Source organism: Triticum dicoccoides, chromosome 6B (genome assembly GCF_002162155.2).
Source record: "Triticum dicoccoides isolate Atlit2015 ecotype Zavitan chromosome 6B, WEW_v2.0, whole genome shotgun sequence".
In the NCBI taxonomy this organism is placed as follows: Eukaryota; Viridiplantae; Streptophyta; class Magnoliopsida; order Poales; family Poaceae; genus Triticum; species Triticum dicoccoides.
In genome coordinates, this window is record NC_041391.1 from 228,557,890 (window position 1) to 228,579,554 (window position 21,665).

Here is a 21,665-nt window from a genome sequence, read left to right on the forward strand (position 1 = left end):
AGCTAATGTGATGCTTAAACCAAATCCTATGTCTTCGAGTGAAGACAATGAGAGAAAATCTTATCCAGAGTTGGATGAGTCAGCTATACTTGTAGCCCAAGTCAAACTGTCGCGTGCGTTTGAAATTCGACCGCTGGACATGTGTCGGTTCCTTAGTGACCCAAGGGGGCATATCATGTCGGGTTGCCTCCTGGCTATAAATAGCCCACTCCCTACAATATAAATTGGTGGCTGCTCAGAGTTAGTGCACGGATTTTGTTGTTTGAGATCAACCCACCTCCGAAGCCTTTGAGAGAGAGAGAGAGAATTGATGTCTACTACACAACCTTCTTCTTGTAGACGTTATTGGGCCTCCAAGTGTAGAGGTTTATAGCACAGTAGCAAATTTCCCTCAAGTGGATAATCTAAGGTTTATCAATCTGTGAGAGGTGTAGGATGAAGATGGTCTCTCTCAAACAACCCTGCAATCAAATAACAAATGGTCACCTGTGTCCCCAACACACCCAATACAATGGTAAATTGTATAGGTGCACTAGTTCGGCGAAGAGATGGTGATACAAGTGCAATATGGATAGTAGATATAGGTTTTTGGAATCTGAAATTGTAAAAACAGCAAGGTAGCAAGCGATAAAAGTGAGCGAAAACGGTATTGCAATGCTTCGAAACAAGGCCTAAGGTTCATACTTTCACTACTGCAAGTTCTCTCAATAATAATAACATAATTGGATCATATAACTATCCCTCAACATGCAACAAAGAGTCACTCCAAAGTCACTAATAGCAGCGAACAAATGAAGAGATTATTGTAGGGTACGAAACCACCTCAAAGTTATTCTTTCCGATCATTCCATTGGGCTATTCCTATAAGTGTCACAAATAGCCCTAGAATTCGTAGTAAAATAACACCTAAAGACGCACATCAACCAAAACCCTAATGTCACCTAGATACTCCAATGTCACCTCAAGTATCCGTGGGTATGATTATACGATATGCATCACACAATCTCAGATTCATCTATTCAACCAACACAAAGAACTTCGAAGAGTGCCCCAAAGTTTTTACCGGAGAGTCAAGACGAAAACGTGTGCCAACCCCTATGCATAAGTTCATAAGGTCACTGAACCCGCAAGTTGATCACCAAAACATACATCAAGTGGATCACGTGAATATCCCATTGTCACCACAGATAAGCACATGCAAGACATACATCAAGTGTTCTCAAATCCTTAAAGACTCAATCCAATAAGATACTTCAAAGGGAAAGCTCAATCAATTATAAGAAGTAGAGGGGGAGAAACACCATAAGATCCAACTATAATAGCAAAGCTCGCGGTGCATCAAGATCGTGCCATATCAAGAACACGAGAGAGAGAGAGAGAGAGAGAGAGAGAGAGAGAGAGAGCGAGAGAGATCAAACACATAGCTACTGGTACATACCCTCAGCCCCGAGGGCGAACTACTCCCCCCTCATCATGGAGAGCGCCAGGATGATGAAGATGGCCACTGGTGATGGATCCCCCCTCCGGCAGGGTGCCGGAACAGGATCCCGATTGGTTTTTCGTGGCTACAGATGCTTGCAGCAGCGGAACTCCCGATCTAGGTTTCTTTTCGGGGGTTTCTATATTTATAGGAATTTTTGGTGTCGGTCTCAAGAAAGGGGGGGGGGGTCTCCGAGTCATCCACGAGATAGGGGGCGTGCCCAGGGGGTAGGGCGCGCCCTCCACCCTCGTGGACAGCTCGGGACTCTTCTGGCCCAATTCTTTCACTTCGGGGGCTTCTTTTGGTCCATAAAAAATCATCAAAAATTGGCACGTCAATTGGACTCCGTTTGGTATTCCTTTTCTGTAAAACTCAAAAACAAGGAAAAACAGAAACTGGCACTAGGCTCTAGGTTAATAGGTTAGTCCCAAAAATCATATAAAATAGCATATAAATGCATATAAAACATCCTAGATGGATAATATAATAGCATGGAACAATAAAAAATTATAGATACGTTGGAGACGTATCAAGCATCCCCAAGCTTAATTCCTGCTCGTCCTCGAGTAGGTAAATGATAAAAACAGAATTTTTGATGTGCAATACTACCTAACATATTTATCAATGTAATCTTCTTTATTGTGGCAAGAATATTCAGAGCCATAAGATTCAAAACAAAAGTTTAATATTGACATAAAAACAATAATACTTCAAGCATACTAACATGGCAATTATGTCTTCTCAAAATAACATGGCCAAAGAAATCTTATCCCTACAAAATCATATAGTTTGGCTATGCTCCATCTTCGTCACACAAAATATTCAAATCATTCACAACCCCGGTTTTAGCCAAGCAATTGTTTCATACTTTAGTATTCTCAAACTTTTCCAACTTTCACGCAATACATGAGTGTGAGCCATGGACATAGCACTATAGGTGGAATAGAATGGTGGTTGTGGAGAAGACAAAAAAGAGGAGATAGTCTCACATCAACTAGGCGTATCAACGGGCTATGGAGATGCCCATCAATAGATATGAATGTGAGTGAGTAGGGATTGCCATGCAACGGATGCACTAGAGCTATAAATGTATCAAAGATCAAAAAGAAACTAAGTGGGTGTGCATCCAACTTTCTTGCTCATGAAGACCTAGGGCATTTTGAGGAAGCCCATCGTTGGAATATACAAGCCAAGTTCTGTAATGAAAAATTCTCGCTAGTATATGAAAGTGACAACATAAGAGACTCTCTATCATGAAGATCATGGTGCTACTTTGAAGCACAAGTGTGGAAAAAGGATAGTAGCATTGCCCCTTCTCTCTTTTTCTCTCATTTTTTTGGACCTTCTCTATTTGTTTTTGGCCTCTCTTTTTTTTGTCCGGAGTCTCATCCCGACTTGTGCGGGAATCATAGTCTCCATCATCCTTTCCTCACTGGGACAATGCTCTAATAATGAAGATCATCACACTTTTATTTACTTACAACTCAAGAATTACAACTCGAAACTTAGAACAAAAAATGACTGTATATGAATGCCTCCGGCGGTGTACCGGGATGTGCAATGAATCAAGAGTGACATGTATGAAAGAATTATGAACGGTGGCTTTGCCACAAATACGACGTCAACTACATGATCATGCAAAGCAATATGACAATAATGAAGCGTGTCATAATAAACGGAACAGTGGAAAGTTGCATGGTAATATTGTTGGGGAACGTAGTAATTTCAAAAAAATTCCTAAGCACACGCAAGATCATGGTGATGCATAGCAACGAGAGGGGAGAGTGATGTCTACGTACCCTCGTAGACCGTAAGCGGAAGCGTTATGACAACGCGGTTGATGTAGTCGTACGTCTTCACGATCCGACCGATCCAAGCACCGAACGTACGGCACCTCCGTGTTTTGCACACGTTCAGCTCGATGACGATCCCCAGACTCCGATCCAGCAGGGTGTCAGGGATGAGTTCCGTCAGCACGACGGTGTAGTGACGATGATGATGTTCTACCGACGCAGGGCTTCGCCTAAGCACCACTACGATATGACCGAGGTGGAATACGGTGGAGGGGGGCACCGCACACGGCTAAGGAACGATCACGAAGATCAACTTGTGTGTCATGGGGTGCTCCCCTGCCCCCGTATATAAAGGAGCAAGGGGGGAGGAGGCCGGCCCTAGGAGGGGGTGCGCCAAGTGTGGAGTCCTAGTAGGATTCCACCTCCCTTGTTGGAGTAGGAGAAGGGGAAAGAGGGGGAGAGGGAGAAGGAAAGGGGGGCTGCGCCCCTTGTCCAATTCGGACCAGAGGGCGGGGGGGCGCAGGCCTCCTTCCTTTTGGCCTCTCTCCTCTATTACCATATGGCCCAATAAGGCCCATATACTCCCCGGCGAATTCCCGTAACTCTTCGGTACTCCGAAAAATACCCGAATCACTCGGAACCCTTCCGATGTTCGAATATAGTCATCCAATATATCGATCTTTACGTCTCGACCATTTCGAGACTCCTCGTCATGTCCCCGATCTCATCCGGGACTCCGAACTCCTTCGGTACATCAAAACTCATAAACTCATAATATAACTGTCATCGAAACCTTAAGCGTGCGGACCCTACGGGTTCGAGAACTATGTAGACATGACCGAGGCACGTTTCCGGTCAATAACCAATAGAGGAACCTGGATGCTCATATTGGCTCCTACATATTCTACGAAGATCTTTATCGGTCAAACCGCATAACAACATACGTTGTTCCCTTTGTCATTGGTATGTTACTTGCCCAAGATTCGATCGTGGGTATCTCAATACCTAGTTCAATCTCGTTACTGGCAAGTCTCTTTACTCGTTCCGTAATACATCATCCCGCAACTAACTCATTAGTTGCAATGCTTGCAAGGCTTAAGTGATGTGTTTTACCGAGAGGGCCTAGAGATACCTCTCCGACAATCGGAGTGACAAATCCTAATCTGGAAATACGCCAACTCAACATGTACCTTCGGAGACACCTGTAGAGCACATACGTTGTTCCCTTTGTCATTGGTATATTACTTGCCCGAGATTCGATCGTTGGTATCTCAATACCTAGTTCAATCTCGTTACTGGCAAGTCTCTTTACTCGTTCCGTAATACATCATCCCGCAACTAACTCATTAGTTGCAATGCTTGCAAGGCTTAAGTGATGTGTATTACCGAGAGGGCCTAGAGATACCTCTCCAACAATCGGAGTGACAAATCCTAATCTGGAAATACGCCAACTCAACATGTACCTTCGGAGACACCTGTAGAGCACCTTTATAATCAGCCAGTTACGATGTGATGTTTGGTAGCACACAAAGTGTTCCTCGGGTAAACGGGAGTTGCATAATCTCATAGTCATAGGAACATGTATAAGTCATGGAGAAAGCAATAGCAACATACTAAACGATCGTGTGCTAAGCTAACGGAATGGGTCATGTCAATCACATAATTCTCCTAATGATGTGATCCCATTAATCAAATGAAAACTCATGTCTATGGCTAGGAAACATAACCATCTTTGATCAACGAGCTAGTCTAGTAGAGGCATACTAGTGACACTTTGTTTGTCTATATATTCACACATGTATTATGTTTCCGGTTAATACAATTCTAGCATGAATAATAAACATTTATCATGAAATAAGGAAATAAATAATAACTTTATTATTGCCTCTAGGGCATATTTCCTTCAGTCTCCCACTTGCACTAGAGTCAATAATCTAGTTCATATCGCCATGTGATTTAACACCAATAATTCACATCACCATGTGATTAGCACCCATAGTTCACATCGTCATGTGACCAACACCCAAAGGGTTTACTAGAGTCAATAATCTAGTTCACATCGCTATGTGATTAACACCCAAAGAGTACTAAGGTGTGATCATGTTTTGCTTGTGAGATAATTTTAGTCAACGGGTCTGTCACATTCAGATCCGTAAGTATTTTGCAAATATTCTATGTCTACAATGCTCTGCATGGAGCTACTCTAGCTAATTGCTCCCACTTTCAATATGTATCCAGATTAAGACTTAGAGTCATCTGGATCAGTGCCAAAACTTGTATCGACGTAACCCTTTACGACGAACCTTTTTGTCACCTCCATAATCGAGAAACATATCCTTATTCCACTAAGGATAATTTTGACCAATGTCCAGTGATCTACTCGTAGATCACTATTGTACTCTCTTGCCAAACCAGGGCAGAGTATACAATAGGTCTGGTCCATAGCATGGCATACTTTTATAGAACCTATGACTGATGCATAGGGAATGACTTTCATTCTCTTTCTATTTTCTGCTGTGGTCAGGATTTGAGTCTTACTCAATTTCACACCTTGTAACACAGGCAAGAAACTCTTTCTTTGACTGTTCCATTTTGAACTACTTCAAAATCTTGTCAAGGTATGTACTCATTGGAAAAACTTTTCAAGCGTCTTGATCTATCTCTATAGATTTTGATGCTCAATATGTAAGTAGCTTCACCGAGGTCTTTCTTTGAAAAAACTCCTTTCAAACTCTCCTTTATGCTTTGCAGAATAATTCTACATTATTTCCGATCAACAATATGTCATTCACATATACTTATCAGAAATGCTGTAGTGCTCCCACTCACTTTCTTGTAAATACAGGCTTCACTGCAAGTCTGTATAAAACTATATACTTTGATCAACTCATCAAAGCGTATATTCCAACTCCGAGATGCTTGCACTAGTCCATAGATGGATCGCTGGAGCTTGCACATTTTGTTAACACCTTTAGGATTGACAAAACCTTCTGGTTGCATCATATACAAGTCTTCTTAAATAAATCCATTAAGGAATGCAGTTTTGTCTATCCATTTGCCAGATTTCATAAAATGCGGCAATTGCTAACATGATTCAGACAGACTTAAGCATAGATACGAGTGAGAAACTCTCATCATAGTCAACACTTTGACCTTGTCGAAAACCTTTTGCGACAATTCTAGCTTTGTAGATAGTAACACTACTATCAGCGTCCGTCTTCCTCTTGAAGATCCATTTATTCTTAATGACTCATCGATCATCGGGCAAGTCAATCAAAGTCTACACTTTGTTCTCATACATGGGTCATATCTCAGATTTCATGGCCTCAAGCCATTTCGCGGAATCTGGGCTCATCATCGCTTCCTCATAGTTCGTAGGTTTGTCATGGTCAAGTAACATGACCTCCAGAACAGGATTACCGTACCACTCTGGTGCGGATCTCACTCTATTTTACCTACGAGGTTCGATAGTAACTTGATCTGAAGTTACATGATCATCATCATTAGCTTCCTCACTAATTGGTGTAGGAATCACTGGAACTGATTTCTGTGATGAACTACTTTCCAATTTGGGAGAAGGTACAAATTACCTTATCAAGCTCTACTTTCCTCCCACTCACTTCTTTCGAGAGAAACTCCTTCTCTAGAAAGGATCCATTCTTGGCAACGAATGTCTTGCCTTTCGGATCTGTGATAGAAGGTGTACCCAACATTTTGGGTATCCTATGAAGACGCACTTTTCCGATTTGGGTTCAAGCTTATCATGTTGAAACTTTTTCACATAAGCATCGCAACCCAAACTTCAAGAAACGACAACTTTGGTTTCTTGCAAAACCATAATTCATACGGTGTCGTCTCAACGGATTTTATATGGTGCCCTTTTAACGTGAATGCAGCTGTCTCTAATGCATAACCCCAAAACGATAATGGTAAATCAGTAAGAGACATCATAGATCGCACCATATCCAATAAAGTGCGGTTACGACGTTTGGACACACCATAACGTTGTGGTGTTCTAGGTGGCGTGAGCTGTGAAACTTTTCCACATTGTTTTAATTGAAGACCAAACTCGTAACTCAAATATTCGTTTCCGCGATCAGATCGCAGAAATTTTATTTTCTTGTTACGATGATTTTTCCACTTCACTCTGAAATTCTTTGAACCTTTCAACTATTTCAGTCTTATGTTTCATCAAGTAGATATACCCATATCTTCTCAAATCATCTTGTGAAGGTCAGATAATAACGATACTTACCACGAGCATCAACACTCATTGGATCGCATACATCGGTATGTATTATTTCCAATAAGTCAGTAGCTCGTTCCATTGTTCCGGAGAACGGAGTTTTTGTCATATTGCCCAAAAGGCACGGTTCGCAAGCATCAAATGATTCATAACCAAGTGATTCCGAAAATCCATCTTTCATGGAGTTTCTTCACGCGCTTTACATCAATATGACCCAAACGGCAGTGCCATAAATAAGTTGCACTATCATTATTAACTTTGCATCTTTTGGCATCAATATTATGAATATGTGTATCACTATGATTGAGATCCAACAAACTATTTTCATTGGGTGTATGACCATTGAAGGTTTTATTCATGTAAACAGAACAACAATTGTTCTCTAACTTAAATGAATAACCGTATTGCAATAAACATGATCAAATCATATTCATGCTCAACGCAAACACCAAACACTTATTTAGGTTCAACACAAATCCCGAAAGTATAGGGAGTGTGCGATGATGATCATATCAATCTTGGAACTACTTCCAACACTCATCGTCACTTCCCCTTCAACTAGTCTCTGTTTATTCTGTAACTCCTGTTTCGAGTTACTAATCTTAGCAACCAAACAAGTATTAAATACTCAGGGGCTACTATAAACACTAGTAAGGCACACATCCATAACCTGTATATCAAATATACCCTTGTTCACTTTGCCATCCTACTTATCCACCAAATATTCAAGGCATCTCCGCTTCCAGTGACCATTTCCTTTGCAGTGTAAGCACTCAGTTTCAGGCTTTGGTCCAGCTTTGGGCTTCTTCGCGGGAGTGACAACTTGTTCGCCATTCTACTTGAAGTTCCCTTTCTTTCCCTTTGCCCTTTTCTTGAAACTAGTGGTCTTGTCAATCATCAACACTTGATGCTCTTTCTTGATTTCTACCTTCGTCGATTTCAACGTCACGAAGAGCTCGGGAATCGTTTTCGTCATCCCTTGTATACTATAGTTCATCACGAAGTTCTAGTAACTTGGTGATGGTGACTAGAGAACTCTGTCAATCACTATCTTATCTGGAAGATTAACTCCCACTTGATTCAAGTGATTTAAGTACCCAGACAATCTGAGCACATGCTCACTAGTTGAGCGATTCTCCTCCATCTTTTAGCTATAGAACTTGTTGGAGATTTCCTATCTCTCAACTCGGGTATTTGCTTAAAATATTAACTTCAATTCCTGGAACATCTCATATGGTCCATGACGTTCAAAACGTCTTTGAAGTCCCGATTCTAAGCCATTAAGCATGGTGCACTAAACTATCAAGTAGTCATCATTTTGAGCTAGCCAAACGTTCATAACGTCTGCATCTGCTCCTGCAATAGGTCCATCAGCTAGCGGTGCATTAAGGACATAATTCTTCTGTGCAGCAATGAGAACAATCCTCAGATCACGGATCCAATCCGCATCATTGCTACTAATATTTTTCAACACAGTTTTCTCTAGGAACATATCAAAATAAACATATGAAAGCAACAACGCGAGCTATTGATCTACAACATAATTTGCAAAATACTACCAGGACTAAGTTCATGATAAATTTAAGTTCAATTAATCATATTACTTAAGAACTCCCACTTAGACAGACATCTTTCTAGTCATCTAAGTGATCACGTGATCCAAATCAACTAAACCATAACCGATCATCACGTGAGATGGAGTAGTTTTCAATGGTGAACATCACTATGTTGATCATATCTACTATATGATTCACGCTCGACCTTTCGGTCTCCGTGTTCCGAGGCCATATCTGCATATGCTAGGCTCGTCAAGTTTAACCTGAGTATTCCGCGTGTGCAAAACTGGCTTGCACCCGTTGTAGATGGATGTTGAGCTTATCACACCCGATCATCACGTGGTGTCTGGGCACGACGAACTTTGGCAACGGTGCATACTCAGGGAGAACACTTCTTGATAATTTAGTGAGAGATCATCTTATAATGCTACCGTCAATCAAAACAAAATAAGATGTATAAAAGATAATCATCATATGCAATCATAAATATGTGACATGATATGGCCATCATCATCTTGCGCCTTTGATCTCCATCTCCAAAGCATCGTCATAATCTCCATCATCACCGGCATGACACCATGATCTCCATCATCTTGATCTATATCAATGTGTCGTCACATGGTTGTCTCGCAAACTATTGCTCTTGCAACTATTGCTATCGCATAGCGATAAAGTAAAGCAATTATTTGGCGCTTGCATCTTATGCAATAAAGAGACAATCATAAGGCTTCTGCCAGTTGCCGATAACTTCAACAAAACATGATCATCTCATACAACAACTTATATCTCATCACGTCTTGACCATATCACATTACAACATGCCCTACAAAAACAAGTTAGACGTCCTCTACTTTGTTGTTGCAAGTTTTACATGGCTGCTACGGGCTTAGCAAGAACCGTTCTTACCTACGCATCAAAACCACAACGATAGTTCGTCAAGTTAGTGCTGTTTTAACCTTCGCAAGGACCGGGCGTAGCTACACTCGGTTCAACTAAAGTTGGAGAAACTGACACCCGCCAGCCACCTGTGTGCAAAGCACGTCGGTAGAACCAGTCTCGCGTAAGCGTAAGCGTAATGTCGGTCCGGGCTGCTTCATCCAACAATACCGCCGAACCAAAGTATGACATGCTGGTAAGCAGTATGACTTGCATCGCCCACAACTCACTTGTGTTCTACTCGTGCATATAACATCAACGCATAAAATCTAGGCTCGGATGCCACTGTTGGGGAACGTAGTAATTTCAAAAAAATTCTAACGCACACGCAAGATCATGGTGATGCATAGCAACGAGAGGGGAGAGTGATGTCTACGTACCCTCGTAGACCGTAAGAGGAAGCGTTATGACAACACGGTTGATGTAGTCGTACGTCTTCACGATCCGACCGATCCAAGCACCGAACGTACGGCACCTCCGTGTTCTGCACACGTTTAGCTCGATGACGATCCCCGGACTCCGATCCAGCAGGGTGTCGGGGATGAGTTCCATCAGCACGACGGCGTAGTGACGATGATGATGTTCTACCGACGCAGGGCTTCGCCTAAGCACCACTATGATATGACCGAGGTGGAATATGGTGGAGGGGGGCACCGCACACGGCTAAGGAACGATCACGAAGATCAACTTGTGTGTCATGGGGTGCTCCCCTTCCCCGTATATAAAGGAGCAAGGGGGGAGGAGGCCGGCCCTAGGAGGGGGTGCGCCAAGTGTGGAGTCCTACTAGGACTCCCTAGTCCTAGTAGGATTCCACCTCCCTTGTTGGAGTAGGAGAAGGGGAAAGAGGGGGAGAGGGAGAAGGAAAGGGGGGCTGTGCCCCTTGTCCAATTCAGACTAGAGGGGGGGCGCAGGCCTCCTTCCTTTTGGCCTCTCTCCTCTATTCCCGTATGGCCCAATAAGGCCCATATACTCCCCGGCGAATTCCTGTAACTCTCCGGTACTCCAAAAAATACCCGAATCACTCGGAACCCTTTCGATGTCCGAATATAGTCGTCCAATATATAGATCTTTACGTCTCGACCATTTCGAGACTCCTCGTCATGTCCCCGATCTCATCCGGGACTCCGAACTCCTTCGGTACATCAAAACTCATAAACTCATAATATAACTGTCATCGAAACCTTAAGCGTGCGGACCCTACGGGTTCGAGAACTATGTAGACATGACCGAGGCACGTTTCCGGTCAATAACCAATAGAGGAACCTGGATGCTCATATTGGCTCCTACATATTCTATGAAGATCTTTATCGGTCAAACCGCATAACAACATATGTTGTTCCCTTTGTCATTGGTATGTTACTTGCCCGAGATTCGATCGTCGGTATCTCAATACCTAGTTCAATCTCGTTACTGGCAAGTCTCTTTAGTCGTTCCATAATACATCATCCCGCAACTAACTCATTAGTTGCAATGCTTGCAAGGCTTAAGTGATGTGTATTACCGAGAGGGCCCAGAGATACCTCTCCGACAATCGGAGTGACAAATCCTAATCTGGAAATACGCCAACTCAACATGTACCTTCGGAGACACCTGTAGAGCACCTTTATAATCACCCAGTTACGTTGTGACGTTTGGTAGCACACAAAGTGTTCCTCCGGTAAACGGGAGTTGCATAATCTCATAGTCATAGGAACATGTATAAGTCATCGAGAAAGCAATAACAACATACTAAATGATCGTGTGCTAAGCTAACGGAATGGGTCATGTCAATCACATCATTCTCCTAATAATGTGATCCCGTTAATCAAATGACAATTCATGTCTATGGCTAGGAAACATAACCATCTTTGATCAACGAGCTAGTCTAGTAGAGGCATACTAGTGACACTTTGTTTGTCTATATATTCACACATGTATTATGTTTCCGGTTAATATAATTCTAGCATGAATAATAAACATTTATCATGAAATAAGGAAATAAATAATAACTTTATTATTGCCTCTAGGGCATATTTCCTTCAAATATATCTCGGAATGGCTATGGAAATGCCATAATAGATAGGTATGGTGGCTGTTTTGAGGAAGGTAAATGGTGGGTGTATGGTACCGGCAAAATTTGCACGACACAAGAGAGGCTAGCAACGGTGGAAGGGTGAGAGTGCGTATAATCCATGGACTCAACATTAGTCATAGAGAACTCACATACTTATAGAAAAAATCTACAAGTCATCAAAACCAAGCACTACGCGCATGCTCCTAGGGGAAGGGTTGGTAGGAGTTAACCATGGCGCGACCCCGACCTCCACACATAAGGAAGACAATCAAAGAGATACATCATGCTTCAAATTTGTTACACAACGGTTACCATACGTGCATGCTACGGGACTCACAAACCTCAACACAAGTATTTCTCAAATTCACAATTACACCACTAGTATGACTCTAATATGACCATCTTCATATCTCAAAACAATCATAAGAAATCAAATTTCTCATAGTATTCAATGCACTTTATATGAAATTTCTCATAGCTTTCCAACAACTCTGGCCATAGTCTTCTTGACCCTTTCCTTCCTCTTCTTCTCAGTCACTTCTGGCTCTTTGGGATTAGATTTCTCAGTTTCTTTAGTGGATCCTCTGACCTTCAGCATAGGAGTCCTTTTGGCTAGAATTTTCCTGTTTTGTCCAGGCTTAGTGGCTGCAGCTGAGCCATATTCTTTCTTGAGCACCTTCTTCTTGGAAGTGGCCTCATCCTCAATAGCCACATAGTCTTCATCCTCAGATTCTGAGGTTCTCTTCTTTGTGGCCTTGGTGGCAGCTGTGGGTAAGATGCTTGGGGTGCTCCTACTGCCATCATCATAGCTGCTAGAGGGACTAGTGCCCTCACTCATGTGAACCTGCTCCTCTTCCCTGTTCTGGCTGTCACTTTGATCAGACATATTGCAAACACTAACAGCAGACCCTATGAATAGATATAGATGAGATAGAGTGGATGAGCATCACAAAATATAGAGGTTTTTGCAAAAGAATGAGTCAAAAACTTAGTTTTAGTTTTCCACAGAAAGGATTTCTGATCTACCGATTTGTAAACTCGGTGATACTGAAGCAGCTTTTGGAACCTAAACTAGTGAACTCGGTCAGACCGAGTCACAGTTCGGTGGCATCGAGACTGCTAGGGTTTCACAAAGTCCTGAACTCGGTCACACCGATTTGCAATTCTCGGTCAGACCGAGAATTACATGTGCAATGGCCTTAGCCGAATCGGTGGTACCGATTTCTACAGCTCGGTTGGTCCGAGATGGTTTCGGCGGAAACCTAACCCTAAATTTTCAATCCAAACCTAATCTACGAAGTGTTTTGACTAGATAAGATAGTTTCAATCGTGGCAAGATTCATGGCGAACACAATGTACTAGGAATCAGATAGGGGGATAGCACAGTGATCAAGTCCATATCCTAGTTCGGCGATGAACTCGCTACGGCGGCAACAACAGAGATGATTCCCGTTGATGGCGGTGGAGACCAGCGGCAAGACGCAGCTGGCGACGAGGAGGACGATCCGGAGACCCTGGAGGCAGAGCGGGCTGAGCGCAGGCGAAAGAGTTCAGAGAAAATTTCCAAAGTTTTGCCCATGGGTATATATAGCCCGACCCTGTCGGTGTGACTGAGTGGAACAACTCGGTGGCACCGAGATGCATAACTGCTAGTAGTTACAGCAACTCAGTGTCACCAAAAAGTTCAAATCGATTGCACGGAGATTGAAAACCTAGATCGACTTAGTGATCCCGGTATTGACCGAAATGGAAGAATCGGTCAGACCGAAACGCACAAAGAAGTTTTGGAAGTTTAAGTCTATGGCGAATCGGGGACTCCGAGTGCTCCTCACACAGAGTGGTTCAAATCTGACTTGATCAAATTTTTGTGATGTAGCATGAATAGATTTTGAGACAAGAAAAGCATAGATAGCTAGAGAAGGTTCTTAGGCATTCTTGTCCATCCACTTGGCAAAAGAAAAAGAAACCAATCAATCAAAACAACAAGTGGATGTCCTCGAATGAGTAAAATATGCAACCAACATGCTCACACAATAAAATGGCAAATGAAATATGTGGCAAAGCATGCACAACCAATTTTAGCATCTATCAAGCAATTGGCGATGACTAGGTCATCTATATATGAGTATATTGACTTAGGAGTCAAATGATAACATTTGATCATATGTCATACTCATCGTTTAAGCTCAAGTGGGGTTACCACTTTTACATAATGCATTGACATGTTCACACCATTAGAGTTGCTTTAACTCAATTCTTAGAGTAAAGCTCTCCCTAGATGTGAGATCCCCCCTTAGAGGGATGAACTAACCTTGGTTTTTTTCGATGATGACTTCATGTAGGTGTTGAAGATGTGGATGCTCAATGTTGATGTAGATCATTCGGAGCAATCCTTTGGAGTGAGTTCCACTTTCAATACCTACACAGGTTAGTCCCACAAGGAACAAACAAGGATATCCATAGACACAGAGTGATGCACACACAAGATGATGTCTATGAAAGCTTTAGGTTACCTTGTCCCTTGTCTTACCAACAAGAGGGTTTGTGACTCCTTGAACTAGTGCAAGATGTGTATTGATTGCACTTGTTATTGCCAAAATGATATGAGTGAAATATGTTGGCGGAGTCACCCTCGAGAACTCTTTAGTTCTTCTTCTTCGGGATCCACACCATGTTGATGGGAATCCTTGGAGTTGTAGTCGTACTTGATGAAGTAGAGCTTGATGTAGTGTTGGGAACCCACTTGACCAAGGCCTTGGGAGCTTCTTCAAATGCATCAATCTCCTCTTGAAGCTCATCCTTGCCTTTTTGCTTGTGGTCTTGTGGAGGAAGATCATCTTGAGCTTGTGTCCCTTTGAAGGAAGTAGGATCATATTTCTCTTGTTGAGGAACAAACTTTGTCTTTGGGTATTGATCTTCTTCCCACTCAACTCCATTGGCATTGAACTTCCGTTCAAAACCAACACCTTGGTTCTTCCGGTGCCTTCCTTGCTTGCGTACAATTTCCTCGAATTGCTTACTCCCGGCAAGGATCTTGTAAACACCTTTCCCTATAATTCCCTTCAATAAGCTATTTTCTTGCTCAAGTGTAACTTGGCAAAGAGAATCATTAGTGGAATCAAGAGAACTACTAGAAGCAACAACATTGGATTTAGCATGATTATTGTTACTACTAGAGGAAGAATCCTTCTTGTTCTTGTTACTAGACTTGACTTGAGGCATGTAAGTAGATAAGAGTAAACGCTTGGCAATGTAAGAAGAACTTTTCTTACAAAGATCATCATTGATTGCCTTTAAGAACTCATGCTCTTGCTCAAGGTTGAGCTTTTAAAAGCGTACCTTCTCATGAGTCCTTAAAAGTTCTCGATGATCTTCTAAGATAGTTTCATGAGCTAACTTAAGAGTGTTTAGTTCTTTATTTAGGAGCTCAATCTTCTCCTTATCATCGTCATTCGTTCTATCTTGATTATCATGATTAATTGACATTTCATCATAGTATTCATCACTAGACTTGTCAATAAGTAAATCATCATCACCTAACAAGTCATCTTCATCACTATTGAAATCAACATACTTGGGGTGTGTTACCTTTGGGCCTTTAGCCATGAAGCATCTTCCAAGTCCTTCATTTTGTGAATCAAATATGTCATAGGAGTTGGTTGACACAAGTTCTAGACCAGCAACACCTTCATCTTGAGTATATTCGGGGTCGGGGTGATAGCTTATCTCGGAGTGATTGTCGGAGTCGGAGCCGGATACCCATTCACCAACATGAGCTTGATGTCTTCGTTTTGTGTAGCTCCTTGATGACTTGTCCTTCCTTTCTGAATCCGTGCTTCTCCAGGATGTTCTTCGTTCATAACGATCATATCTACTCCTTCTCTCTCTTGGTGGTGATTCTTCTCTTCTACTTCTCCTCTTAGGTGATTCTTCTCTTCTTTTGTAGGGTGCCGTACACTCATTGGAATAGTGTCCGGGTCTTCCACAATTGTAGCAATTACGCTCTCGACTAGAAGATCTTTTGTCATTGTAGGACCTTGACTTGGAGCTTTTCTCTTTGCTTCTACTCTTGTAGAACTTGTTGAAGTTCTTCACCATTAAGCTCAATTCTTCATTGAAGGTTTGTTTCTCACTTGATGATGTGGGAGCTTCACATGAGGCTTTGTAAGTACCGCTTGACTTGTTGTGGAGCTCCTCCTTATCCTTGAGTGACATTTCATGAGCAACAATTCTTCCAATGACTTCCGTTGGCTTGAGATCTTTGTAATTGGGCATCATTTGGATCAATGTGCACACGGTATCATATTTTCCATCCAAAGCTCTTAGGATCTTCTTGATGATGAATTTGTCGGTCATCTCTTCACTTCCTAAGCCGACAATCTCATTTGTGATAAGAGCAAGCCTAGAGTACATTTCAGCGACACCTTCACCATCCTTCATTTTGAACTTGTCAAGTTGACTTTGAAGCACATCCAACTTGGATTCCTTGACGGAGTCAGTACCTTCATGCATATCAATCAAAGTATCCCAAATTTCCTTTGCATTCTCAAGACGGCTGATTTTGTTGAATTCTTCGGGGCACAATCCGTTGAAGAGGATATCACAAGCTTGAGCGTTGTATTGCAGCATCTTCAACTCTTCTGCGCTAGCTTCACGGTTTGGTTCTCTCCCATCAAAGAATTCACCTTGCAAGCCAATACACACAATAGCCCAAACGGCGGGGTTATATCCAAGAATATGCATTTTCATCTTATGCTTCCAACTAGCAAAATTAGTACCATCAAGGTAAGGACCTCTACAGTGATAATTTCCCTCGCTAGACGCCATACTCTTCTAAGTTGTGAAACCAAGGCTATGATTAACAAAAGTTATGGAAATCAAAGCAAATGGAGACCAAAGCTCTGATACCACTTGTAGGATCAAAAGTATGTCTAGAGGGGGGGTGATTAGACTACTTGACCAAATAAAAACTTATCCTTTTGCCAATTTTAGTCTTTGGCAGATTTTAGCTAACTTAGCACAAGTCAAGCAATCTTAATACAATTCAAGCAAGCATGCAAAGAGTATATGAGCAGCGGAAAGTAAAGCATGCAACTTGCAAGAATGTAAAGGGAAGGGCTTGGAGAATTCAAACGCAATTGGAGACACAGATCTTTTTATCGTGGTTCCGATAGGTGGTGCTATCGTACATCCACATTGATGGAGACTTCAACCCACGAAGGGTAACGGTTGCGCGAGTCCACGGAGGGCTCCACCCATGAAGGGTCCACGAAGAAGCAACCTTGTCTATCCCACCATGGCCGTCGCCCATGAAGGACTTGCCTCACTAGCGGTAGATCTTCACGAAGTAGGTGATCTCCTTGCCCTTACAAACTCCTTGGTTCAACTCCACAATCTTGTCGGAGGCTCCCAAGTGACACCTAGCCAATCTAGGAGACACCACTCTCCAAGAAGTAACAAATGGTGTGTTGATGATGAACTCCTTGCTCTTGTGCTTCAAATGATAGTCTCCCCCACACTCAACTCTCTCTCACAGGATTTGGATTTGGTGGAAATAAGATTTGAGTGGAAAGCAACTTGGGGAAGGCTAGAGATCAAGATTCATATGGTAGGAATGGAATATCTTGGTCTCAGCACAAGTGTAGGTGGTTCTCTCTCAGAAAATGTAAGTTGGAAGTGTAGGTTCGTTCTGATGGCTCTCTCCACGAATGAAGAGTGGGTGGATGGGTATTTATAGCCTCCACACGAAAAACTAACCGTTACACACAACTTGCCAATCTCGGTGGGACCGAATTGAGAAACTCGGTCGGACCGATTAAGCAAATCTAGTGACCGTTAGGATTTTCGGTGGGACCGACATGCAACTCGGTAGGACCGATATGGTTAGGGTTAGGGCATAACATAATCTCAATGAGACTGATCACACAAACTCGGTGGGACCAATTTTGGTAATAAGCTAACCAGAGAGTTGGTCAGGTAAACTCGATGGGACCGGTTCGCTCATTTCAGTGGGACCGAAATGTTACCAAAGGGAAACAGAGAGTTTACATTGCAATCTCGGTGGGACCGATCGCTCATCTTGGTGGTACCAAAATGTTATGAAGGGAAACAGAGAGATTAGAATCCCATCTCGGTGAGACCGAGATCCCTATCGGTGAGACTGATTTCCCTAGGGTTTGTGGCAGTGGCTATGACATCTGAACTCAGTGGTGCCGGATAGAAAGAATCGGTAGGGCCGAGTTTGACTTTTGTTTTAGGTCATATGAGGATGTGGGAAAGTAGTTGAGGGTTTTTGAGCATATCACTAAGCACTATGAAGCAAGAACCTCATTAAGAAACACCTCATCCCTCCTTGATAGTATTGGCTTTTCCTATAGACTCAATGTGATCTTGGATCACTAAAATATAAAATGTAGAGTCCTGAGCTTTGAGCTTGAGCCAATCCTTTTATCCTTAGTATTTTGAGGGGTCCACTTTTCTCATCCATGCCATGCCATTCATTGAGCTTTTCCTGAAATATTTATCTTGGAATAATGTTAGCTCAATGAGCTATATGTTGTTAGGAATTACCAAAACCACCTAGGGATAGTTGAACTTTCAAAGGGCATTTTAGGTTCATTGAAAAAGTTTTTTAGTAACCTTAGTTGAGTTTGGTGGTGCCGGGGGTTTCTGCCATCCCCATTTCAAATTTCCTGAGAATTTAAACATGATGCATGGAGATTATGCAATGGTAGACAAGACTAAGCTAGGGCTGTGACACCGAGGGTGAACTACTCCCCCCTCGTCATGGAGAGCGCCAGGATGATGAAGATGGCCACCGGTGATGGATCCCCCCTCCGGTAGGGTGCCGGAACAGGGTCCCGATTGGTTTTTCATGGCTACAGAGGTTTGCAGCGGCTGAACTCCCGATCTATGTTTCTTTTGGGGGGTTTCGGTATTTATAGGAATTTTTGGCGTCGATCTCACGTCAGGGGGGTCTCCGAGTCATCCACGAGATAGGGGGCGCGCCCAGGGGGTTAGGGCGCACCCTCTACCCTCGTGGACGGTTCAGGACTCTTCTGGCCCAACTCTTTCACTTCTGGGCCTTCTTTTGGTCCATGAAAAATCATCAAAAATTGGCACATCAATTGGACTCCGTTTGGTATTCCTTTCTGTAAAACTCATAAACAAGGAAAAAACAATAACTAGCACTAGGCTCTAGGTTAATAGGTTAGTCCCAAAAATCATATAAAATAGCATATAAATGCATATAAAACATCCTAGATGGATAATATAATAGCATGGAACAATCAAAAATTATAGGTACATTGGAGACATATCAAGAATCCTTGCGAGGACAAACCCAAACACCCAAAGCCCAAAGAATGCTGGCATCACTGAAGTCTTTCTGTCTGCATGATCTGAAGACTTATTACACTTGAAGACTGTGTATCTTCCAGTTGGTTAGGCGTCGCGTTCTGAGAATCCAAGAGTCATTATGGACCGCTGGTGAACGAAGTCTGTGAAGATTTGGAAGTCTACCTTGAAGACTTACCAGAGTGATTAGGCGAGGACGAAGTGTTCTTTGCTCAAGGGGAATAAGGTGAAGACACGGTCTTCTGAGTTCAATCTCAACCCCCCTAACCATACGTACAGTTGTCATAGCAACTGGAACTGGTCTACCAAGTCCTTGTCTTCGTGAAGTCATTGCTTGCTTGCCTATTTGACTTCAATGTGTGAAGATATTCTCTCTGATTGCATATTTGTCTTCACACTGGCCTCCTATTCCAATCTATTCTACCCAATTGCCATTTGTCTTCGTGTTGTCCTTGTTCTGTTTCTTTGACTATGGCATATCTAGTGTAGTTTACCTTCCGCTGCATACTCTGTAGGTGTTATTTGCTTGCTTGTCTTCGAAGACATTTCATGTCTTTAAGACTTTCATAAAAATCGCCTATTCACCCCCCTCTAGTCGATAACTAGTACTTTCAATTGGTATCAGAGTAAGGTGCTCCCTTGTTCTATGTGATTCGGTTTAACCACCTGGGGTTTTAGCTATGTCAACTACAGGGATAATCAAAGTCTCCGTTGCGTGCCCCGTCTTCGATGGCACTGATTACCCCTACTGGAAGAATAAGATGCACATGCATCTTGAAGCCATTGACAATGACATCTTGAAGACTGGCATTCCCAAAGTCGACGAAGGCGTCACCGCTGCTGATGTCAAGAGGTTCGTGTAATTGGACTCAACTGCCAAGAACATCATGTGTGGTCATCTGACCAAAGAGCAGTACGGTCGTGTCAGTGCTGTGGAATCTACGAAGCTAGTCTGGAAGCGTCAGCCCAAGGTCAACGAAGGCGTCTCAACTCAAATAGACTCAAGAATTGATGTGCTTCGCAATTTCTTCAACTGATTCAAGAGGAATGATAATGAGAATGTCCAGCTCACTTTCGATCGCCTCACTGATATCACAAATGAGCTTCGTGCTCTTGGCGCCACTGAAATCACCAAGCATGAAGTCATTAAGAAGCTACTGCGATCACTTGAAAGAACGCATTGAATTCCTCTTGGCTCATTTGACACTCTAGCCTTGTTGATCCAAGAACGATCTGACTTCAAAGATCTTGATCCATCTGACATACTTGAGAGGCTCAAAACACATGAATTCAGCTATTTGAGAAGAGAGATATATATGGTCCCAACTATGGCCGATCTCGTGGTTTGAAGGCAAAGGTTGTATCCTCTTCTGAAGAATCTGTCTGTCGTTCTGATGATCTTGAAGACATAGGCAAAGAGCTAGCAATGCTTGTGAGACAGTTCCAAAAGTTCTCCAAGAAGAATCGCTTCGGAAAATCTTCAAGATCCGGCTCCAAGAATGATGAGGCTTCCACTCGTGACTACAAGAAGAGATAATGCCATAAATGCAAGAAGCAAGGCCACTACATATATGAATGTCCTCAATGGGAGAAGGAAGCAAAGAAAAAGAAGAAGAGCAAGGAATATGACTATGAGGATAAGAAGAAGAAGAAATCCTCAAGTCCTCTTCAAAGTCTTTATCTTACAAGAAGAGCTCCTGGCAAGGCACGTGCGTTCATTGGCAAGGAAATGGATTCAGAGGACGAGTCTGCATCTAAGGAAGCGGAGGTGGAGTCTTAGGAGGAGTCTGATTTAGGCGTGGCAAGCCTGGCTATAGCTTCGGCATTCGTCGCCAAGTCCATCTTCAACACTGAAGACAATGGTCACGACTTCGACGCTGAAGCCAATGATGACGACGATTCTGCTCCCACCTACTACTTCATGGCAAGAGGTGCTAAGGTAAACTCACGCGCTGCTTACTTTCAGACACTACTACATGATGCTACTACCATGACAACTACAATCAGAGACCCTTCGATGAAACTGTGTGCGATGCATTAATCACAAACGGTGATGTAAAAAACTGTCAAAAAATACGCAAAATGTGCGATGGCGGATACATCAAACACGATTCGAATTTTACTTACGTGTGCGATGAGGGGCATACGGTTCACTCCAATGAACTATTTGCGATGAGGCAGAACAACAAAAACGGGCAGCCAGATGAATGTGTGTGCGATGTATGACATACAGTTCACTCGGATT